This window comes from Melospiza melodia, chromosome 4 (genome assembly GCF_035770615.1).
Source record: "Melospiza melodia melodia isolate bMelMel2 chromosome 4, bMelMel2.pri, whole genome shotgun sequence".
Classification (NCBI taxonomy): Eukaryota; Metazoa; Chordata; class Aves; order Passeriformes; family Passerellidae; genus Melospiza; species Melospiza melodia.
In genome coordinates, this window is record NC_086197.1 from 34,626,684 (window position 1) to 34,648,822 (window position 22,139).

Genomic DNA, 22,139 nt, shown 5'->3' on the forward strand with positions numbered 1-22,139 from the left:
AGACATAGTGGAGAAGCGTTTTGCTAAGATGTAGACTACAAAAGACGCGAAAGACGAAGGTAGGATGCTCTCCGGAGGTAAGAGCCGCTGCCGGGCGTCTTTCGGCAGAAGCCGCGCTAAGGAGAGCCCTGTGAGCGGCACAATCGTCTTTGCGCGAAGAAGCCGCTTCTTCGGTTCCGGGAGCCGGCGAGAGCGGCAGCTTCGGGAAGGTGAAGAAGCAAGCTGTACAACACTGGGATTGTGTGCGCACCTTGCCAACTGATAGAAAACAGTACCTTTGCACTCTCCTGACTTTTCCAATCACAGGAACATTCGATTGGAAGCTGTTTTGGACAACTTTTCTTTTCTTCCTGCCAAACACTTGGCAGACATCCGTGCAACTTCTAAAACACGATGGGAGATGTTTTCTGTGCTGGCACAGTTTTTCCTAGCCAGACATAGTGGAAAAGCGTTTTGCTAAGATGTAGACTACAAAAGACGCGAAAGACGAAGGTAGGATGCTCTCCGGAGGTAAGAGCCGCTGCCGGGCGTCTTTCGGCAGAAGCCGCGCTAAGGAGAGCCCTGTGAGCGGCACAATCGTCTTTGCGCGAAGAAGCCGCTTCTTGGGCTCCGGCAGCCGGCGAGAGCGGCAGCTTCGGGAAGGTGAAGAAGCAAGCTGTACAACACTGGGATTGTGTGCGCACTTTGCCAACTGATAGTAAACAGTACCTTTGCACTCTCCTGACTTTTCCAATCACATGAACATTCGATTGGAAGCTGTTTTGGACAACTTTTCTTTTCTTCCTGCCAAACACTTGGCAGACATCCGTGCAACTTCGAGAACACGATGGGAGATGTTTTCTGTGCTGGCACAGTTTTTCCTAGCCAGACATAGTGGAAAAGCGTTTTGCCGAGGTGTAGATGAGAAGAGGAGCTAAAGACGAAGGTAGGATGCTCTCCGGAGGTAAGAGCCGCTGCCGGGCGTCTTTCGGCAGAAGCCGCGCTAAGGAGAGCACTGTGAGCGGCACAATCGTCTTTGCGCGAAGAAGCCGCTTCTTGGGCTCCGGCAGCCGGCGAGAGCGGCAGCTTCGGGAAGGTGAAGAAGCAAGCTGTACAACACTGGGATTGTGTGCGCACCTTGCCAACTGATAGAAAACAGTACCTTTGCACTCTCCTGACTTTTCCAATCACAGGAACATTCGATTGGAAGCTGTTTTGGACAACTTTTCTTTTCTTCCTGCCAAACACTTGGCAGACATCCGTGCAACTTCTAGAACACGATGGGAGATGTTTTCTGTGCTGGCACAGTTTTTCCTAGCCAGACATAGTGGAAAAGCTTTTTGCCGAGGTGTAGATGAGAAGAGGAGCTAAAGAGTGGATGTTAGCAAATGACACCCATCTTCAAAAAAGGCAATTAAGAGGACTCGCCATAGTACAAACCAGCCAGCCTCTTTTTTATCCCCAGGAAGTTGATGAAGCAGCTCTTCCTGGAAATCCTTGCCAGGCACATGACAGATGACCAAATAATGTAGTTAGCATGATTTTTCAGGGGAATTTCATGCTGAACATCACTTTAAACTCCTCTGATGAATCAACTTGACTGGTAGATGAAGGGAATATTATCTGCCTGGGCTTCAGGGAGGTTTTTGACATACCTCTACATGGCATCACACATACATATGGAAGCAATAGTGCAAAGGGGAGGGAATCAGTGTCTTTTCAGTGATGCTGAGGGAAAAGACAAGAGGCAGTGGGCACACACTGAAATACAGGAGATTGCCTTTGAACATCAGTAAATGTTTCTTTACTGTCAGGGTGACTGAACCACGGCACAGACTGCCCAGAAAGATTGTGGAGCCTGGATCTTTGAAGACATTAAAAGTACACCCAGATAGAATCCTGGGCAAGAGGCTCTAGGTATCCTGGTTTAGGCAGGGGGGTTGGGCCTGGTTAGCCCCACCAACCCCTTCCACTCTCTTTCATTCTGTGCTAGTGAATTCTCTTCAAGATGCATTTCAAAGCGCTGGCATGACAAAGTTCTGTGCAGACAGAGATCCAAATGGACATGGCATCTAAGTTCCTTAAGCAGTGTTCAAGAAGAATGTAAAACTCTGGCACAAGTGTCTCTTCCCTAACTGAATCCCTTTCATGGGAAAATTCCCAGCTCTAGAAAGATCTTCTGATACGCATGCTTAAGACTGACACTGGCTGAGCAAATTTCTCCCTATGTATATCTAAGACCAGTTAGGATCTTCACCCAAAGTGCAGTCAACATAGTCACAGAATGCCTGTTGTTAAGAAGTGACAGCTTCCATCAGAATGGCAGCTATTGGTCCACAAAATGGATTAATGGATGGGAATTATCTACGTGGGTTAAAAACAAAAATAAAGAGTTGGTCTTTATTTATCAATTTCATGGCAATATTGATAAGGGAAGAAAAAGATCTAAGTCCTTGACTTTCTGGACTCGAGGAAAGATTTTAAAAATTCCTTGTAAAAATGTATGATCACAATCAGACTATTGAAACCATTTTAGTTGGGAACAAAGTTCCAAAATTGTCTAGATAGTGGCAAAGAAGCCAAGAAAATAGGAAAGAAACAAAAAGAGAGCAAAAGAGTCAGCTTCAGTGTACAAGCTCGTTCTAGAAGTAGTCTGCTGGGAAAAGGAACCCCCAGCTAAATTTCCAATGTATTCCTGCGCTTGATTCAGTAACTGGTCAATGTAAAAACCAATCCTTTTGTACAACTTCTTCCAGCAACAAAAACTCCAACAGGTTGACACTACCATCATGCCTGTTCCAGACATATTTAAAAGAGAAATGATGATTTTCTTGAAAACCTACTTACATAAAAGTTGCAAGATGGTGGAGGGATTCCCACATCCTCCTTCCTCCATCTGGCTTGAAAGTATATTTGATAAAATATGCAACAAAGCACATGATTTATAAGGGAGAGTCAAATGGATGATTTGGGAATCGATCTCTTGTTGATAGTAAACTTCATATCCACTCGGTGTGACCTTTTTAAAACAAAATGTGGAGCTGAGGCATGAATCTGCCACAACAATTGTAAAGCAAACATACACACTCCCCTTCATATGCCCCCCCCTCCACACACACCTAGGCACACACAGAGATCAGCATAGCAGATCATGAACACCTTGGAAAAGACTGAAATGCTAAATGCCTCTCTTGATGGGCAAAAGAGCTGGTGCAGTAATTCAAATGCCTGGTACAAAAATTCTGTTTAATATTTAGCTCCTATTTAAAACACAGCTTTTCATTTCATTCTATTTACAGAATATTTTCATTTCATTTGTTTCTTTAAAATTACTTAGTTCTCACCTGTTGTATGTCTAGGAATATTTTCTTCCAAAAATAGAAAAAAATAGATGATATCTTTTCAGCAGAAAACATTGGTTGATACAATTTTAAACCATCATGATATGGAAGAATTCTTCTGTCCCTCTCGAAGGTGGAAGAAGCATTTGGATCACAGATCATCTACAATGAAATACTTGACATGTTTAAGATGCTTTCAATCAATTTTGATCGTCAATTGCTTATTTGTTGTAACCAGTAATTTTTCAGTGAAGGGAAAGTGTGTGTGGTATATCTACATGATATGTTCAAAGGCAGTTCCTACTAATGGCCAGGCTGAATTCCAGTAAATAATGTCCCGAATGATATTTTGCCGCCTTCTTTGGCACTTCATGAAATCTTACCCCGATGAAGTGCTGAAACAAAGAGATTTTCTCTTAGAGAGTGTCTCATGTTGTAACCTATCCCATGGATTTTATGCTGTAATTCTTATCTCTTTTAAAATTTACTATCTTCTGTACAGTTTTCATGAAACTTTCTGTTACAGTAGTGAATAGCACAGATAAATGTCATTTTGTACAACTTTGAATTTACCCCAAGAGCTGAGAGAAAACTTGATCCTATACTTCAATCCGAGTTTCTTCTATAGTCCAACTTTGTTTCTCTACCATCAAGCTTCTCCTTTGTTGCTGCTCCAAGCCCCGTCCAAGGTGACCTTGAATACTTTCAGGGATGGGACACCCACAACTTCTCTGGGCAACCTGTTCCAGTGTTCCAGCACTCCCACAGTAAAAAAGGCCTTCCTTTCATCTAATATGTGTAGGAAATCATAAATCTAGGCATAGAAGCTTGGAGTGCAAATTTGAAATTCTTTGGATTTGAAGCACATTTTATATGAATACTGACTTACAGATGACTAAAAGATGTTGATGGGCATTTGAGCTGACAAGTTTTGAAAAAGTGCACGGAAATTAAAATTGAAACCACTAAAATTAAAAACTCCTTGCCATTTTCTTTTTCCTCTCCTATTCAAAATTGCATATGTCAGATATCAGTGCTTCATGCAAACCTCTCAGATGCTCTCAGAGAAAAAGCTTTTCTTTCAGACTAAGTTGCGGTTGACGTAGAACACTAGCAGGAGTGAAAGATTTTCTGGGCATCGGGGCAGCCCGTTCTCCTTGGATTTGTGTGCAGAATGCATTTTATCCAAACTGGAAAATAGATCCCAGCTCTGTTCTATTCATCATTCTTACTTCATCAGGCCAGAAGATTCTGTGAAAAGTAGCCTGTGGACCTTGAAGACAGCGCATGTGAACCAGATGAGAGGTGATAGAGAAGTTGAGGGAGAGAAGAAAGAGCATGAGGCTGAAACCAGAAAGTATTTCTCCACGTGATCATGGAAGATTGCAGGAGCCACTTGGTACTATCAAACCAGCCCAACTTGGCACTGGTGCCACCTTGGGTCTGGGAGCCATGTTGCATATCGTGCATTTTAAGGAGCCAGCTGGCCACACCCAGCCATATGCCCCCAAACACAAACCAAGGCCCTTTTCTCTGGCAAACAAAACTCAGCTGCCCTGCTTCTGGATGGCAGATTGCAGGAACCACTTGGTACTATCAAACCAGCCCAACTTGGCACTGGTGCCACCATGGGTCTGGTCACCATCCTGCCTATCGTAGCTTTTCAGGAGCCAGCCGGTCACTCTCAGCCATAGGCCCCCAAACACAAACCTCGGCCCGTTTCCCTGGCAAACAAAAGTAAGCTGCCCCGCTTCTGGATGGCAGATTGCAGGAGCTACTTAGTACTATCAAATCAGCCCGACTTGGCACAGGTGCCACCTTGGATCTGGGAACCATCCTGTGTATCGTGGATTTTCAGGGGCCACCCAGCCACTCTCAGCCATATGCCCCCAAAAACAAACCACGGACCTTTTCTCTGGCAAACAAAACTCAACTGCCCCTCTTCTGGATGGCAAATTTTAGGACGCACTTTGTACTACGAAAACCGCCCGACGTGGCACTGGTGCCACCTTGTGTCAGGGAACCATCCTGCATATCGAGCTTTTTAAGGAGCCAGCCGGCCAGGCCCAGCCATATACCCCCAAAAACAAACCACGGACCATTTCTCATGGAAACAAAAATCCGCTGCCCCGCGTCTGGATGGCAGATTGCAGGAGCCACTTTGCACCATCAAACCAGCCCGACTTGGCACTGGTGCCACCTTGGGTCTGGGAACAATCCTGCGTATCGTACATATTCAGGAACCAGCCGAACACTCCCAGCCACAGGCCCCCAAACACAAACAACGGCCCATTTCCCTGGCAAACAAAACTCAGCTGCCCCGCTTCTGGATGGCAGTTTGCAGGAGCCACTTGGGACTATCAAACCAGCCCGACTTGGCACTGGTGCCACCTTGGGTCTGGGAACCATCCTGCGTATGGTGGATTCTAAGGAGCCAGCCGGCCACTCCCAGCCACACGCCCCCAACAAAAACCACGGCCCTTTTTTCTGGCAAACAAAACTTAGCTGCCTCACTTCTGGATGGCAGATTGCAGGAGCCACTTGGTGTAATCAAACCAGCCCGACTTGGCACTGGTGCCACCTTGGGTCTGGGAACCATCCTGCGTATCGTGGATTCTAAGGAGCCAGCCGGCCACTCCCAGCCACAGGCCCCCAAACAAAATCAACGGCGCTGTTCCCTGGAAAACAAAACACGCCTGCCAACTTTTTGATGGAGTTTGCAGGAGCCACTTGGTACTATCAAACCAGCCCGACTTGGCACTGGTGCCACCTTGGGTCTGGGAAACATCCTGCGTATCGTGGATTCTTAGGAGCCAGCCGGCCACTCCTAGCCACAGGCCCCCAGACAAAAACCTAGGCCTATTTCTCTGGCAAACAAAAGTAAGCTGCCCCGCTTCTGGATGGCAGATTGCAGGAGACACTTGGTACTATCAAACCAGCCCAACTTGGCACTGGTGCCACCTTGGATCTGGGAACCATGCTGTGTATCGTGGATATTCAGGGGCCAGCCGGCCACTCTCAGCCATATGTCCCCAAACAGAAACCTCGGCCCGTTTCTCTGGCAAACAAAACTCAACTGCCCCTCTTCTGGATGGCAAATTGCAGGATGAACTTGATACTAAAACCGCAGGCCGACTTGGTAGTGGTGACACCTTGGACCTGGGAACCATCATGCGTATCGAGCATTTTAAGGAGCCAGCCGGCCACTCCCAGCAATATGCCCCCAAAAACAATCCACGGAATTTTTCTCTGGCAAACAAAAATCAGCTGCCCCGCTTCTGGATGGCAGATTGCAGGAGCCACTTTGCACCATCAAACCAGCCCGACTTGGCACTGGTGCCACCTTGCATCTGGGAACCATGCTGCCTAGCGTGGATTTTCAGGAGCCAGCCGGCCACTCTCAGCCATAGGCCCCCAAACAAAACCCACGGCCCGTTTCCCTGGCAAACAAAAGTAAGCTGCCCCGCTTCTGGATGGCAGATTGCAGGACGCACTTGGTAGTATCAAACCAGCCCGACTTGGCACTGGTGCCACCTTGGGTCTGGGAACCATCCTGCGTATTGTGGGTTCAAAGGAGCCAGCCGGCCACTCCCAGCCACAGGCCCCCAAATACAAACAACGGCGCTTTTCCCTGGAAAACAAAACTCGCCTGACAACTTTTTGATGGCAGATTGCAGGAGCCACTTGGTACTATCAAACCAGCCCAACTTGGCACTGGTGCCACCATGGGTCTGGTCACCATCCTGCCTATCGTAGCTTTTCAGGAGCCAGCCGGTCACTCCCAGCCATAGGTCCCCAGTCACAAACCTCGGCCCGTTTCCCTGGCAAACAAAAGTAAGCTGCCCCGCTTCTGGATGGCAGATTGCAGGAGCCACTTGGTACTATCAAACCAGCCCAACTTGGCACTGGTGCCACCTCTGGTCTGGGAACCATGCTGCGTAACACAGATTCTACGGCGCCAGTCGGCCACTCCCAGCCACAAGCTCCCAAACACAAACAACGGCGCTATTCTCTGGCAAACAAAACTCCACTGCCCCTCTTCTGGATGGCAAATTGCAGGACGCACTTGGTACTATAAAAACAGCCCGACTTGGCACTGGTGCCACCTTGGGTCTGGGAACCATCCTGCGTATCGATCTTTTTAATGAGACAGCCGGCCACTCCCAGCCATATGCCCCCAAACACAACCCACGGCCCTTTTCTCTGGCAAACAAAACTCAACTGCACCGCTTCTGGATGGCAGATTGCAGGAGCCACTTGGTACTATCAAACCAGCCCGACTTGGCACTGGTGCCACCTTGGGTCTGGGAACCATCCTGCGTATGGTGGATTCTAAGGAGCCAGCCGGCCACTCCCAGCCACAGGCCCCCAACAAAAACCACGGCCCTTTTTTCTGGCAAACAAAACTTAGCTGCCTCACTTCTGGATGGCAGATTGCAGGAGCCACTTGCTGTAATCAAACCAGCCCGACTTGGCACTGGTGCCACCTTGGGTCTGGGAACCATCCTGCGTATCGTGGATTCTAAGGAGCCAGCCGGCCACTCCCAGCCACAGGCCCCCAAACAAAATCAACGGCGCTGTTCCCTGGAAAACAAAACACGCCTGCCAACTTTTTGATGGAGTTTGCAGGAGCCACTTGGTACTATCAAACCAGCCCGACTTGGCACTGGTGCCACCTTGGGTCTGGGAAACATCCTGCGTATCGTGGATTCTTAGGAGCCAGCCGGCCACTCCTAGCCACAGGCCCCCAGACAAAAACCTAGGCCTATTTCTCTGGCAAACAAAAGTAAGCTGCCCCGCTTCTGGATGGCAGATTGCAGGAGACACTTGGTACTATCAAACCAGCCCAACTTGGCACTGGTGCCACCTTGGATCTGGGAACCATGCTGTGTATCGTGGATATTCAGGGGCCAGCCGGCCACTCTCAGCCATATGTCCCCAAACAGAAACCTCGGCCCGTTTCTCTGGCAAACAAAACTCAACTGCCCCTCTTCTGGATGGCAAATTGCAGGATGAACTTGATACTAAAACCGCAGGCCGACTTGGTAGTGGTGACACCTTGGGCCTGGGAACCATCATGCGTATCGAGAATTTTAAGGAGCCAGCCGGCCACTCCCAGCAATATGCCCCCAAAAACAATCCACGGAATTTTTCTCTGGCAAACAAAAATCAGCTGCCCCGCTTCTGGATGGCAGATTGCAGGAGCCACTTTGCACCATCAAACCAGCCCGACTTGGCACTGGTGCCACCTTGCATCTGGGAACCATGCTGCCTAGCGTGGATTTTCAGGGGCCAGCGGGCCACTCTCAGCTATATGCCCCCAAACAAAACCCACGGCCCGTTTCCCTGGCAAACAAAAGTAAGCTGCCCTGCTTCTGGATGGCAGATTGCAGGACGCACTTGGTAGTATCAAACCAGCCCGACTTGGCACTGGTGCCACCTTGGGTCTGGGAACCATCCTGCGTATCGTGGATTCTAAGGAGCCAGCCGGCCACTCCCAGCCACAGGCCCCCAAATACAAACAACGGCGCTTTTCCCTGGAAAACAAAACTCGCCTGCCAACTTTTTGATGGCAGATTGCAGGAGCAACTTGGTACTATCAAACCAGCCCAACTTGGCACTGGTGCCACCTTGGGTCTGGGAACCATCCTGCGTATTGTGGATTGTCAGGAGCCAGCTGGACACTCTCGGCCACAGACCCCAATCAAAAACAACGGCCCGTTTCACAGGCAAACAAAACTCAGCTGCCCCGCTTCTGGATGGGAGATTGCAGGAGGCACTTGACACTGTGAAACCAGCCCCACTTGGCACTGGTGCCACCTTGGGTCTGGGAACCATGCTGCGTATCATGGATTTTCAGGAGCCAGCCGGCCACTCCCAGCCATAGGCCCCCAAACAAAAACCACAGCCTTTTTCTCTGGCAAACAAAATTCAGCTGCCCCGCTTCTGGATGGCAGATTGCAGGAGCCACTTGGGACTATCACACCAGCACAACATGGCACTGGTGCCACCTTGGGTCTGGTCACCATCCTGCCTATCGTAGCTTTTCAGGAGCCAGCCGGTCACTCCCAGCCATAGGGCCCCAGACACAAAGCTCGGCCTCTTTCCCTGGCACACAAAAGTAAGCTACCGCACTTCTGGATGGCAGATTGCAGGAGCCACTTTGCACCATCAAACCAGCCCAACTTGGCACTGGTGCCACCTTGGCTCTGGGAACCATGCTGCGTAACCCGGATTCTAAGACGACAGGCAGCCACTGCCAGCCACAGACCTCCAAACAAAATCAACGGCGCTTTTCCCTGGAAAACAAAACTCGCCTGACAACTTTTAGATGGCAGATTGCAGGAGCCAGTTGGTACCATCAAACCAGCCCAACTTGGCACTGGTGCCACCTTGGGTCTGGGAACCATCCTGCCTATTGTTGCTTTTCAGGAGCCAGCCGGTCACTCCTAGCCCTAGGCCCCCAGTCATAAACCTCGGCCCGTTTCCCTGGCACACAAATGTAAGCTACCCCGCTTCTGGATGGCAGATTGCAGGAACCACTTGGTACTAACAAACCAGCCCGACTTGGCACTGGTGCCACCTTGGGTCTGGGAACCATCCTGCGTATCGTGGATTCTAAGGAGCCAGCTGGCCACTCCCAGCCACAGGCCCCAAAATACACACAACGGCGCTTTTCCCTGGAAAACAAAACTCGCCTGCCAACTTTTTGATGGCAGATTGCAGGAGCCACTTGGTACTATCAAACCAGCCCAACTTGGCACTGGTGCCACCATGGGTCTGGTCACCATCCTGCCTATCGTAGCTTTTCAGGAGCCAGCCGGTCACTCCCAGCCATAGGCCCCCAGAAAAAACCTCGGTCCGTTTCCCTGGAAAACAAAAGTAAGCTGCCCCGCTTCTGGATGGCAGATTGCAGGAGCCACTTGGTGCTATCAAACCAGCCCGACTTGGCACTGGTGCCACCTTGGGTCTGGGAACCATCCTGCGTATCGTGGATTCTAAGGAGCCAGCTGGCCATTCCCAGCCACAGGCCCCAAAACACACACAACGGCGCTTTTCCCTGGAAAACAAAACTCGCCTGCCAACTTTTTGATGGCAGATTGCAGGAGCCACTTGGTACTATCAAACCAGCCCAACTTGCCACTGGTGCCACCATGGGTCTGGTCACCATCCTGCCTATTGTAGCTTTTCAGGAGCCAGCCGGTCACTCTCAGCCATAGGCCCCCAAACACAAAGCTCGGCCCGTTTCCCTGGCAAACAAAAGTAAGCTGCCCCGCTTCTGGATGGCAGATTGCAGGAGCCACTTGGTACTATCAAACCAGCCCGACTTGGCACTGGTACCACCTTGGGTCTGGGAACCATCCTGCCTATCGTGGATTTTAAGGAGCCAGCCGGCTACTCCCAGCCACAGGCCCCCAACAAAAACCACGGCCCTTTTTTCTGGCAAACAAAACTTAGCTGCCTCACTTATGGATGGCAGATTTCAGGAGCCACTTTGTGTAATCAAACCAGCCCGACTTGGCACTGGTGCCACCTTGGGTCTGGGAACCATCCTGCGTATCGTGGATTCTAAGGAGCCAGCCGGCCACTCCCAGCCACAGGCCCCCAAACAAAATCAACGGCGCTGTTCCCTGGAAAACAAAACACGCCTGCCAACTTTTTGATGGAGTTTGCAGGAGCCACTTGGTACTATCAAACCAGCCCAACTTGGCACTGGTGCCACCATGGGTCTGGTAAACATCCTGCGTATCGTGGATTCTTAGGAGCCAGCAGGCCACTCCTAGCCACAGGCCCCCAAACAAAAACCTAGGCCTATTTCTCTGGCAAACAAAAGTAAGCTGCCCCGCTTCTGGATGGCAGATTGCAGGAGACACTTGGGACTATCAAACCAGCCCAACTTGGCACTGGTGCCACCTTGGATCTGGGAACCATGTTGTGTATCGTGGATTTTCAGGGGCCAGCCGGCCACTCTCAGCCATATGTCCCCAAACAGAAACCTCGGCCCATTTCTCTGGCAAACAAAACTCAACTGCCCCTCTTCTGGATGGCAAATTGCAGGATGAACTTGATACTAAAACCGCAGGCCGACTTGGTAGTGGTGACACCTTGGGCCTGGGAACCATCATGCGTATCGAGCATTTTAAGGAGCCAGCCGGCCACTCCCAGCAATATGCCCCCAAAAACAATCCACGGAATTTTTCTCTGGCAAACAAAAATCAGCTGCCCCGCTTCTGGATGGCAGATTGCAGGAGCCACTTTGCACCATCAAACCAGCCCGACTTGGCACTGGTGCCACCTTGCATCTGGGAAACATGCTGCCTAGCGTGGATTTTCAGGGGCCAGCGGGCCACTCTCAGCTATATGCCCCCAAACAAAACCCACGGCCCGTTTCCCTGGCAAACAAAAGTAAGCTGCCCTGCTTCTGGATGGCAGATTGCAGGACGCACTTGGTAGTATCAAACCAGCCCGACTTGGCACTGGTGCCACCTTGGGTCTGGGAACCATCCTGCGTATCGTGGATTCTAAGGAGCCAGCCGGCCACTCCCAGAAACAGGCCCCCAAACACAAACAACGGCGCTTTTCCCTGGAAAACAAAACTCGCCTGCCAACTTTTTGATGGCAGATTGCAGGAGCAACTTGGTACTATCAAACCAGCCCAACTTGGCACTGGTGCCACCATGGGTCTGGTCACCATCCTGCCTATTGTAGCTTTCCAGGAGCCAGCCGGTCACTCCCAGCCATAGGCCCCCAAACACAAACCTCGGCCCGTTTCCCTGGCAAACAAAAGTAAGCTGCCCCGCTTCTGGATGGCAGATTGCAGGAGCCACTTGGTACTATCAAACCAGCCCAACATGGAACTGGTGCCACCTTGGGTCTGGGAACCATGCTGCGTATCGCAGATTCTAAGGCGCCAGTCGGCCACTCCCAGCCACAAGCCCCCAAACACAAACAACGGCGCTTTTCTCTGGCAAACAAAACTCAACTGCCCCTCTTCTGGATGGCAAATTGCAGGACGCACTTGGTACTATAAAAACAGCCCGACTTGGCACTGGTGCCACCTTGGGTCTGGGAACCATCCTGCGTATCGATCTTTTTAATGAGACAGCCGGCCACTCCCAGCCATATGCCCCCAAACACAACCCACGGCCCTTTCCTCTGGCAAACAAAACTCAGCTGCACCGCTTCTGGATGGCAGATTGCAGGAGCCACTTGGTACTATCAAACCAGCAAGACTTGGCACTGGTGCCACCTTGGGTCTGGGAACCATCCTGCGTATTGTGGATTGTCAGGAGCCAGCTGAACATTCTCGGCCACAGACCCCAATCAAAAACAACGGCCCGTTTCACAGGCAAACAAAACTCAGCTGCCCCGCTTCTGGATGGGAGATTGCAGGAGGCACTTGACACTGTGAAACCAGCCCCACTTGGCACTGGTGCCACCTTGGGTCTGGGAACCATGCTGCGTATCATGGATTTTCAGGAGCCAGCCGGCCACTCCCAGCCATAGGCCCCCAAATAAAAACCACAGCCTTTTTCTCTGGCAAACAAAATTCAGCTGCCCCACTTCTGGATGGCAGATTGCAGGAGCCACTTGGGACTATCACACCAGCACAACATGGCACTGCTGCCACCTTGGATCTGGGAACCATCCTTCCTATCGTGGATTTTCAGGGGCCAGCCGGTCACTCTCAGCCATAGGCCCCAAACACAAACCACGGCCCTTTTCTCTGGAAAACAAAACTCAACTGCCCCTCTTCTGGATGGCAGATTGCAGGAGCCACTGGGTACTATGAAACTAGCCCTACTTGGCACTGGTGCCACCTTGGGTCTGGGAACCATGCTGCGTATCATGGATTTTCAGGAGCCAGCCGTCCACTGCCAGCCACAGGCCCCGAAACACAAACAACAGCCTTTTTCTCTGGCAAAAAAAATTCAGCTGCCCCGCTTCTGGATGGCAGATTGCAGGAACCACTTGGTACTAACAAACCAGCCCGACTTGGCACTGGTGCCAATTTGGGTCTGGGAACCATCCTGCGTATCGTGGATTCTAAGGAGCCAGCTGGCCACCTCCAGCCACAGGCCTCCAAACAAAATCAACGGCGCTTTTCCCTGGAAAACAAAACTCGCCTGACAACTTTTAGATGGCAGATTGCAGGAGCCAGTTGGTACCATCAAACCAGCCCAACTTGGCACTGGTGCCACCTTGGGTCTGGGAACCATCCTGCCTATTGTTGCTTTTCAGGAGCCAGCCGGTCACTTCTAGCCCTAGGCCCCCAGTCATAAACCTCGGCCCGTTTCCCTGGCACACAAATGTAAGCTACCCCGCTTCAGGATGGCAGATTGCAGGAGCCACTTTTCACCATCAAACCAGCCCGACGTGGCACTGGTGCCACCTTGGGTCTGGGAACCATCCTGCGTATCGTGTGTTCTAAGGAGCCAGCCGGCCACTCCCACCAACAGTCCCCCAAACACAAACAACGGCGCTTTTCCCTGGAAAACAAAACTGGCCTGCCAACTTTTTGATGGCAGATTGCAGGAGCCACTTGGTACTATCAAACCAGCCCAACTTGGCACTGGTGCCACCATGGGTCTGGTCACCATCCTGCCTATCGTAGCTTTTCAGGAGCCAGCCGGTCACTCCCAGCCATAGGCCCCCAGACACAAACCTCGGCCCGTTTCCCTGGCAAACAAAAGTAAGCTGCCCCGCTTCTGCATGGCAGATTGCAGGTGCTATTTAGTACTATCAAACCAGCCCGACTTGGCACTGGTGCCACCATGGGTCTGGTCACCATCCTGCCTATCGTAGCTTTTCAGGAGCCAGCCGGTCACTCCCTGCCATAGGCCCCGAGACACAAAGCTCGGCCCGTTTCCCTGGCAAACAAAATTCAGCTGCCCCGCTTCTGGATGGCAGATTGCAGGAGCCACTTGGTACTATCAAACCAGCCCGACTTGGCACTGGTACCACCTTGGGTCTGGGAACCATCCTGCCTATCGTGGATTTTAAGGAGCCAGCCGGCTACTCCCAGCCACAGGCCCCCAACAAAAACCACGGCCCTTTTTTCTGGCAAACAAAACTTAGCTGCCTCACTTATGGATGGCAGATTGCAGGAGCCACTTGGTGTAATCAAACCAGCCCGACTTGGCACTGGTGTCACCTTGGGTCTGGGAACCATCCTGCGTATCGTGGATTCTAAGGAGCCAGCCGGCCACTCCCAGCCACAGGCCCCCAAACAAAATCAACGGCGCTGTTCCCTGGAAAACAAAACACGCCTGCCACCTTTTTGATGGAGTTTGCAGGAGCCACTTGGTACTATCAAACCAGCCCAACTTGGCACTGGTGCCACCATGGGTCTGGTAAACATCCTGCGTATCGTGGATTCTTAGGAGCCAGCAGGCCACTCCTAGCCACAGGCCCCCAAACAAAAACCTAGGCCTATTTCTCTGGCAAACAAAAGTAAGCTGCCCCGCTTCTGGATGGCAGATTGCAGGAGACACTTGGGACTATCAAACCAGCCCAACTTGGCACTGGTGCCACCTTGGATCTGGGAACCATGTTGTGTATCGTAGATTTTCAGGGGCCAGCCGGCCACTCTCAGCCATATGTCCCCAAACAGAAACCTCGGCCCGTTTCTCTGGCAAACAAAACTCAACTGCCCCTCTTCTGGATGGCAAATTGCAGGATGAACTTGATACTAAAACCGCAGGCCGACTTGGTAGTGGAGACACCTTGGGCCTGGGAACCATCATGCGTATCGAGCATTTTAAGGAGCCAGCCGGCCACTCCCAGCAATATGCCCCCAAAAACAATCCACGGAATTTTTCTCTGGCAAACAAAAATCAGCTGCCCCGCTTCTGGATGGCAGATTGCAGGAGCCACTTTGCACCATCAAACCAGCCCGACTTGGCACTGGTGCCACCTTGCATCTGGGAACCATGCTGCCTAGCGTGGATTTTCAGGGGCCAGCGGGCCACTCTCAGCTATATGGCCCCAAACAAAACCCACGGCCCGTTTCCCTGGCAAACAAAAGTAAGCTGCCCTGCTTCTGGATGGCAGATTGCAGGACGCACTTGGTAGTATCAAACCAGCCCGACTTGGCACTGGTGCCACCTTGGGTCTGGGAACCATCCTGCGTATCGTGGATTCTAAGGAGCCAGCCGGCCACTCCCAGCCACAGGCCCCCAAACACAAACAACGGCGCTTTTCCCTGGAAAACAAAACTCGCCTGCCAACTTTTTGATGGCAGATTGCAGGAGCAACTTGGTACTATCAAACCAGCCCAACTTGGCACTGGTGCCACCATGGGTCTGGTCACCATCCTGCCTATTGTAGCTTTCCAGGAGCCAGCCGGTCACTCCCAGCCATAGGCCCCCAAACACAAACCTCGGCCCGTTTCCCTGGCAAACAAAAGTAAGCTGCCCCGCTTCTGGATGGCAGATTGCAGGAGCCACTTGGTACTATCAAACCAGCCCAACATGGAACTGGTGCCACCTTGGGTCTGGGAACCATGCTGCGTATCGCAGATTCTAAGGCGCCAGTCGGCCACTCCCAGCCACAAGCCCCCAAACACAAACAACGGCGCTTTTCTCTGGCAAACAAAACTCAACTGCCCCTCTTCTGGATGGCAAATTGCAGGACGCACTTGGTACTATAAAAACAGCCCGACTTGGCACTGGTGCCACCTTGGGTCTGGGAACCATCCTGCGTATCGATCTTTTTAATGAGACAGCCGGCCACTCCCAGCCATATGCCCCCAAACACAACCCACGGCCCTTTCCTCTGGCAAACAAAACTCAGCTGCACCGCTTCTGGATGGCAGATTGCAGGAGCCACTTGGTACTATCAAACCAGCAAGACTTGGCACTGGTGCCACCTTGGGTCTGGGAACCATCCTGCGTATTGTGGATTGTCAGGAGCCAGCTGAACATTCTCGGCCACAGACCCCAATCAAAAACAACGGCCCGTTTCACAGGCAAACAAAACTCAGCTGCCCCGCTTCTGGATGGGAGATTGCAGGAGGCACTTGACACTGTGAAACCAGCCCCACTTGGCACTGGTGCCACCTTGGGTCTGGGAACCATGCTGCGTATCATGGATTTTCAGGAGCCAGCCGGCCACTCCCAGCCATAGGCCCCCAAACAAAAACCACAGCCTTTTTCTCTGGCAAACAAAATTCAGCTGCCCCACTTCTGGATGGCAGATTGCAGGAGCCACTTGGGACTATCACACCAGCACAACATGGCACTGGTGCCACCTTGGATCTGGGAACCATCCTTCCTATCGTGGATTTTCAGGGGCCAGCCGGTCACTCTCAGCCATAGGCCCCAAACACAAACCACGGCCCTTTTCTCTGGAAAACAAAACTCAACTGCCCCTCTTCTGGATGGCAGATTGCAGGAGCCACTGGGTACTATGAAACTAGCCCTACTTGGCACTGGTGCCACCTTGGGTCTGGGAACCATGCTGCGTATCATGGATTTTCAGGAGCCAGCCGTCCACTGCCAGCCACAGGCCCCGAAACACAAACAACAGCCTTTTTCTCTGGCAAAAAAAATTCAGCTGCCCCGCTTCTGGATGGCAGATTGCAGGAACCACTTGGTACTAACAAACCAGCCCGACTTGGCACTGGTGCCACCTTGGGTCTGGGAACCATCCTGCGTATCGTGGATTCTAAGGAGCCAGCTGGCCACTCCCAGCCACAGACCTCCAAACAAAATCAACGGCGCTTTTCCCTGGAAAACAAAACTCGCCTGACAACTTTTAGATGGCAGATTGCAGGAGCCAGTTGGTACCATCAAACCAGCCCAACTTGGCACTGGTGCCACCTTGGGTCTGGGAACCATCCTGCCTATTGTTGCTTTTCAGGAGCCAGCCGGTCACTTCTAGCCCTAGGCCCCCAGTCATAAACCTCGGCCCGTTTCCCTGGCACACAAATGTAAGCTACCCCGCTTCAGGATGGCAGATTGCAGGAGCCACTTTTCACCATCAAACCAGCCCGACGTGGCACTGGTGCCACCTTGGGTCTGGGAACCATCCTGCGTATCATGGATTCTAAGGAGCCAGCCGGCCACTCCCAGCCAGAGGCCCCCAAACACAAACAACGGCGCTTTTCCCTGGATAACAAACTCGCCTGCCAACTTTTTGATGGCAGATTGCAGGAGCCACTTGGTACTATCAAACCAGCCCAACTTGGCACTGGTGCCACCATGGGTCTGGTCACCATCCTGCCTATCGTAGCTTTTCAGGAGCCAGCCGGTCACTCCCAGCCATAGGCCCTGAGACAGAAACATCGGCCCGTTTCCCTGGCAAACAAAAGTAAGCTGCCTCGCTTCTGGATGGTAGATTGCAGGACGCACTTGGTACTATCAAACCAGCCCAACTTGGCACTGGTGCCACCTTGGGTCTGGGAACCATCCTGCGTATCGTGGATTCTAAGGAGCCATCCGTCCACTCCCAGCCACAGGCCCCCAAACAAAAACAACGGCGCTTTTCCCTGGAAAACAAAACTCGCCTGACAACTTTTTGATGGCAGATTGCAGGAGCCACTTGGTACTATCAAACCAGCCCAACTTGGCACTGGTGCCACCATGGGTCTGGTCACCATCCTGCCTATCGTAGCTTTTCAGGAGCCAGGCGGTCACTCCCAGCCATAGGCCCCCAGACACAAACCTCGGCCCATTTCCCTGGCAAACAAAAGTAAGCTGCCCCGCTTCTGCATGGCAGATTGCAGGTGCTATTTAGTACTATCAAACCAGCCCGACTTGGCACTGGTGCCACCTCTGGTCTGGGAACCATCCTGCCTATCGTGGATTTTCAGGGGCCAGACGGCCACTATCAGCCATATGCCCCCAAAAACAAACCACGGCCCTTTTCTCTGGTAAACAAAACTCAACTGCCCCTCTTCTGGATGGCAAATTTTAGGACGCACTTTGTACTACGAAAACCGCCCGACTTGGCACTGGTGCCACCTTGGGTCAGGGAACCATCCTGCCTATCGTAGCTTTTCAGGAGCCAGCCGGTCACTCCCAGCCATAGGTCCCCAGACAAATACCTCGGCCCGTTTCCCTGGCAAACAAAAGTAAGCTGCCCCGCTTCTGGATGGCAGATTGCAGGAGCCACTTGGTACTATCAAACCAGCCCAACTTGACACTGGTGCCACCTTGGCTCTGGGAACCATGCTGCGTAACCCGGATTCTAAGACGACAGGCAGCCACTGCCAGCCACAGGCCTCCAAACAAATTCAACGGCGCTTTTCCCTGGAAAACAAAACTCGCCTGACAACTTTTAGATGGCAGATTGCAGGAGCCAGTTGGTACCATCAAACCAGCCCAACTTGGCACTGGTGCCACCTTGGGTCTGGGAACCATCCTGCCTATTGTTGCTTTTCAGGAGCCAGCCGGTCACTTCTAGCCCTAGGCCCCCAGTCATAAACCTCGGCCCGTTTCCCTGGCACACAAATGTAAGCTACCCCCCTTCAGGATGGCAGATTGCAGGAGCCACTTTTCACCATCAAACCAGCCCTACGTGGCACTGGTGCCACCTTGGGTCTGGGAACCATCCTGCGTATCGTGTGTTCTAAGGAGCCAGCCGGCCACTCCCAGCCACAGTCCCCCAAACACAAACAACGGTGCTTTTCCCTGGAAAACAAAACTGGCCTGCCAACTTTTTGATGGCAGATTGCAGGAGCCACTTGGTACTATCAAACCAGCCCAACTTGGCACTGGTGCCACCATGGGTCTGGTCACCATCCTGCCTATCGTAGCTTTTCAGGAGCCAGCCGGTCACTCTCAGCCATAGGCCCCAAACACAAACCACGGCCCTTTTCTCTGGAAAACAAAACTCAACTGCCCCTCTTCTGGATGGCAGATTGCAGGAGCCACTGGGTACTATGAAACCAGCCCTACTTGGCACTGGTGCCACCTTGGGTCTGGGAACCATGCTGCGTATCATGGATTTTCAGGAGCCAGCCGTCCACTGCCAGCCACAGGCCCCGAAACACAAACAACAGCCTTTTTCTCTGGCAAACAAAATTCAGCTGCCCCGCTTCTGGATGGCAGATTGCAGGAGCCACTTTTCACCATCAAACCAGCCCAACTTGGCACTGGTGCCACCATGGGTCTGGTCACCATCCTGCCTATCGTAGCTTTTCAGGAGCCAGCCGGTCACTCCCAGCCATAGGGCCCCAGACACAAAGCTCGGCCTGTTTCCCTGGCACACAAAAGTAAGCTACCGCACTTCTGGATGGCAGATTGCAGGAGCCACTTTGCACCATCAAACCAGCCCAACTTGGCACTGGTGCCACCTTGGCTCTGGGAACCATGCTGCGTAACCCGGATTCTAAGACGACAGGCAGCCACTGCCAGCCACAGGCCTCCAAACAAAATCAACGGCGCTTTTCCCTGGAAAACAAAACTCGCCTGACAACTTTTAGATGGCAGATTGCAGGAGCCAGTTGGTACCATCAAACCAGCCCAACTTGGCACTGGTGCCACCTTGGGTCTGGGAACCATCCTGCCTATTGTTGCTTTTCAGGAGCCAGCCGGTCACTCCTAGCCCTAGGCCCCCAGTCATAAACCTCGGCCCGTTTCCCTGGCACACAAAAGTAAGCTACCCCGCTTCAGGATGGCAGATTGCAGGAGCCACTTTTCACCATCAAACCAGCCCGACGTGGCACTGGTGCCACCTTGGGTCTGGGAACCATCCTGCGTATCGTGTGTTCTAAGGAGCCAGCCGGCCACTCCCACCAACAGTCCCCCAAACACAAACAACGGCGCTTTTCCCTGGAAAACAAAACTCGCCTGCCAAATTTTGATGGCAGATTGCAGGAGCCACTTGGTACTATCAAACCAGCCCAACTTGGCACTGGTGCCACCATGGGTCTGGTAACCATCCTGCCTATCGTAGCTTTTCAGGAGCCAGGCGGTCACTCCCAGCCATAGGCCCCCAGACACAAACCTCGGCCCGTTTCCCTGGCAAACAAAAGTAAGCTGCCCCGCTTCTGCATGGCAGATTGCAGGTGCTATTTAGTACTATCAAACCAGCCCAACTTGGCACTGGTGCCACCTCTGGTCTGGGAACCATCCTGCCTATCGTGGATTTTCAGGCGCCAGACGGCCACTATCAGCCATATGCCCCCAAAAACAAACCACGGCCCTTTTCTCTGGTAAACAAAACTCAACTGCCCCTCTTCTGGATGGCAAATTTTAGGACGCACTTTGTACTACGAAAACCGCCCGACTTGGCACTGGTGCCACCTTGGGTCAGGGAACCATCCTGCCTATCGTAGCTTTTTAAGGAGCCAGCAGGCCACGCCCAGCCATATAGCCCCAAAAACAAACCACGGACCATTTCTCTTGGAAACAAAAATCCGCTGCCCCGCGTCAGGATGGCAGATTGCAGGAGCCACGTTGCACCATCAAACCACCCCGACTTGGCACTGGTGCCATCTTGGATCTGGGAACCATCCTGCCTATCGTAGCTTTTCAGGAGCCAGCCGGTTACTCCCAACCATAGGCCCCCAGACAGAAAGCTCTGCCCGTTTCCCTGGCAAACAAAAGTAAGCTACCCCGCTTCTGGATGGCAGATTGCAGGAGCCACTTGGTACTATCAAACCAGCCCAACTTGACACTGGTGCCACTTTGGGTCTGGGAACCATGCTGCGTAACGTAGATTCTAAGGCGCCAGGCGGCCACTCCCAGCCACAGGCCCCCAAATAAAAACAACGGCGCTTTTCCCTGGAAAACAAAACTCGCCTGCCAGCTTTTTGATGGCAGATTGCAGGAGCCACTTGGTACTATCCAATCATCCCAACTTGGCACTGGTGCCACTATGGGTCTGGGAACCATCCTGCCAAATGTACCATTTCAGGAGCCAGCCGGTCACTCCCAGCCATAGGCCCCCATCACAAACCTCGGACCGTTTCCCTGGCAAACAAAATTAAGCTGCCCCGATTCTGGATGGCAGATTGCAGGAGCCACTTGGTAGTGTCAAAACAGCCCGACTTGGCACTGGTGCCACCTTGGGTCTGGGAAACATCCTGCGTATCGTGGATTCTAAGCAGCCACCCGGCCACTCCGTGCCACAGGCGCCCAAACACAAACAACGGCGCTTTTCCCTGGAAAACAAAACTCGCCTGCCAACATTTTGATGGCAGATTGCAGGAGCCACTTGGTACTATCAAACCAGCCCAACTTGGCACTGGTGCCACCATGGGTCTGGTCACCATCCTGCCTATCGTAGCTTTTCAGGAGCCAGCCGGTCACTCCCAGCCATAGACCCCCAGACACAAACCTCGGCCCGTTTCCCTGGAAAACAAAAGTAAGCACCCCTCTTCTGGATGGGAGATTGCAGGAGCCACTGGGTACTATGAAACCAGCCCTACTTGGCACTGGTGCCACCTTGGGTCTGGGAACCATGCTGCGTATCATGGATTTTCAGGAGCCAGCCGTCCACTGCCAGCCACAGGCCCCGAAACACAAACAACAGCCTTTTTCTCTGGCAAAAAAAATTCAGCTGCCCCGCTTCTGGATGGCAGATTGCAGGAGCCACTTTTCACCATCAAACCAGCCCAACTTGGCACTGGTGCCACCATGGGTCTGGTCACCATCCTGCCTATCGTAGCTTTTCAGGAGCCAGCCGGTCACTCCCAGCCATAGGGCCCCAGACACAAATCTCGGCCTGTTTCCCTGGCACACAAAAGTAAGCTACCGCACTTCTGGATGGCAGATTGCAGGAGCCACTTTGCACCATCAAACCAGCCCAACTTGGCACTGGTGCCACCTTGGCTCTGGGAACCATGCTGCGTAAGCCGGATTCTAAGAC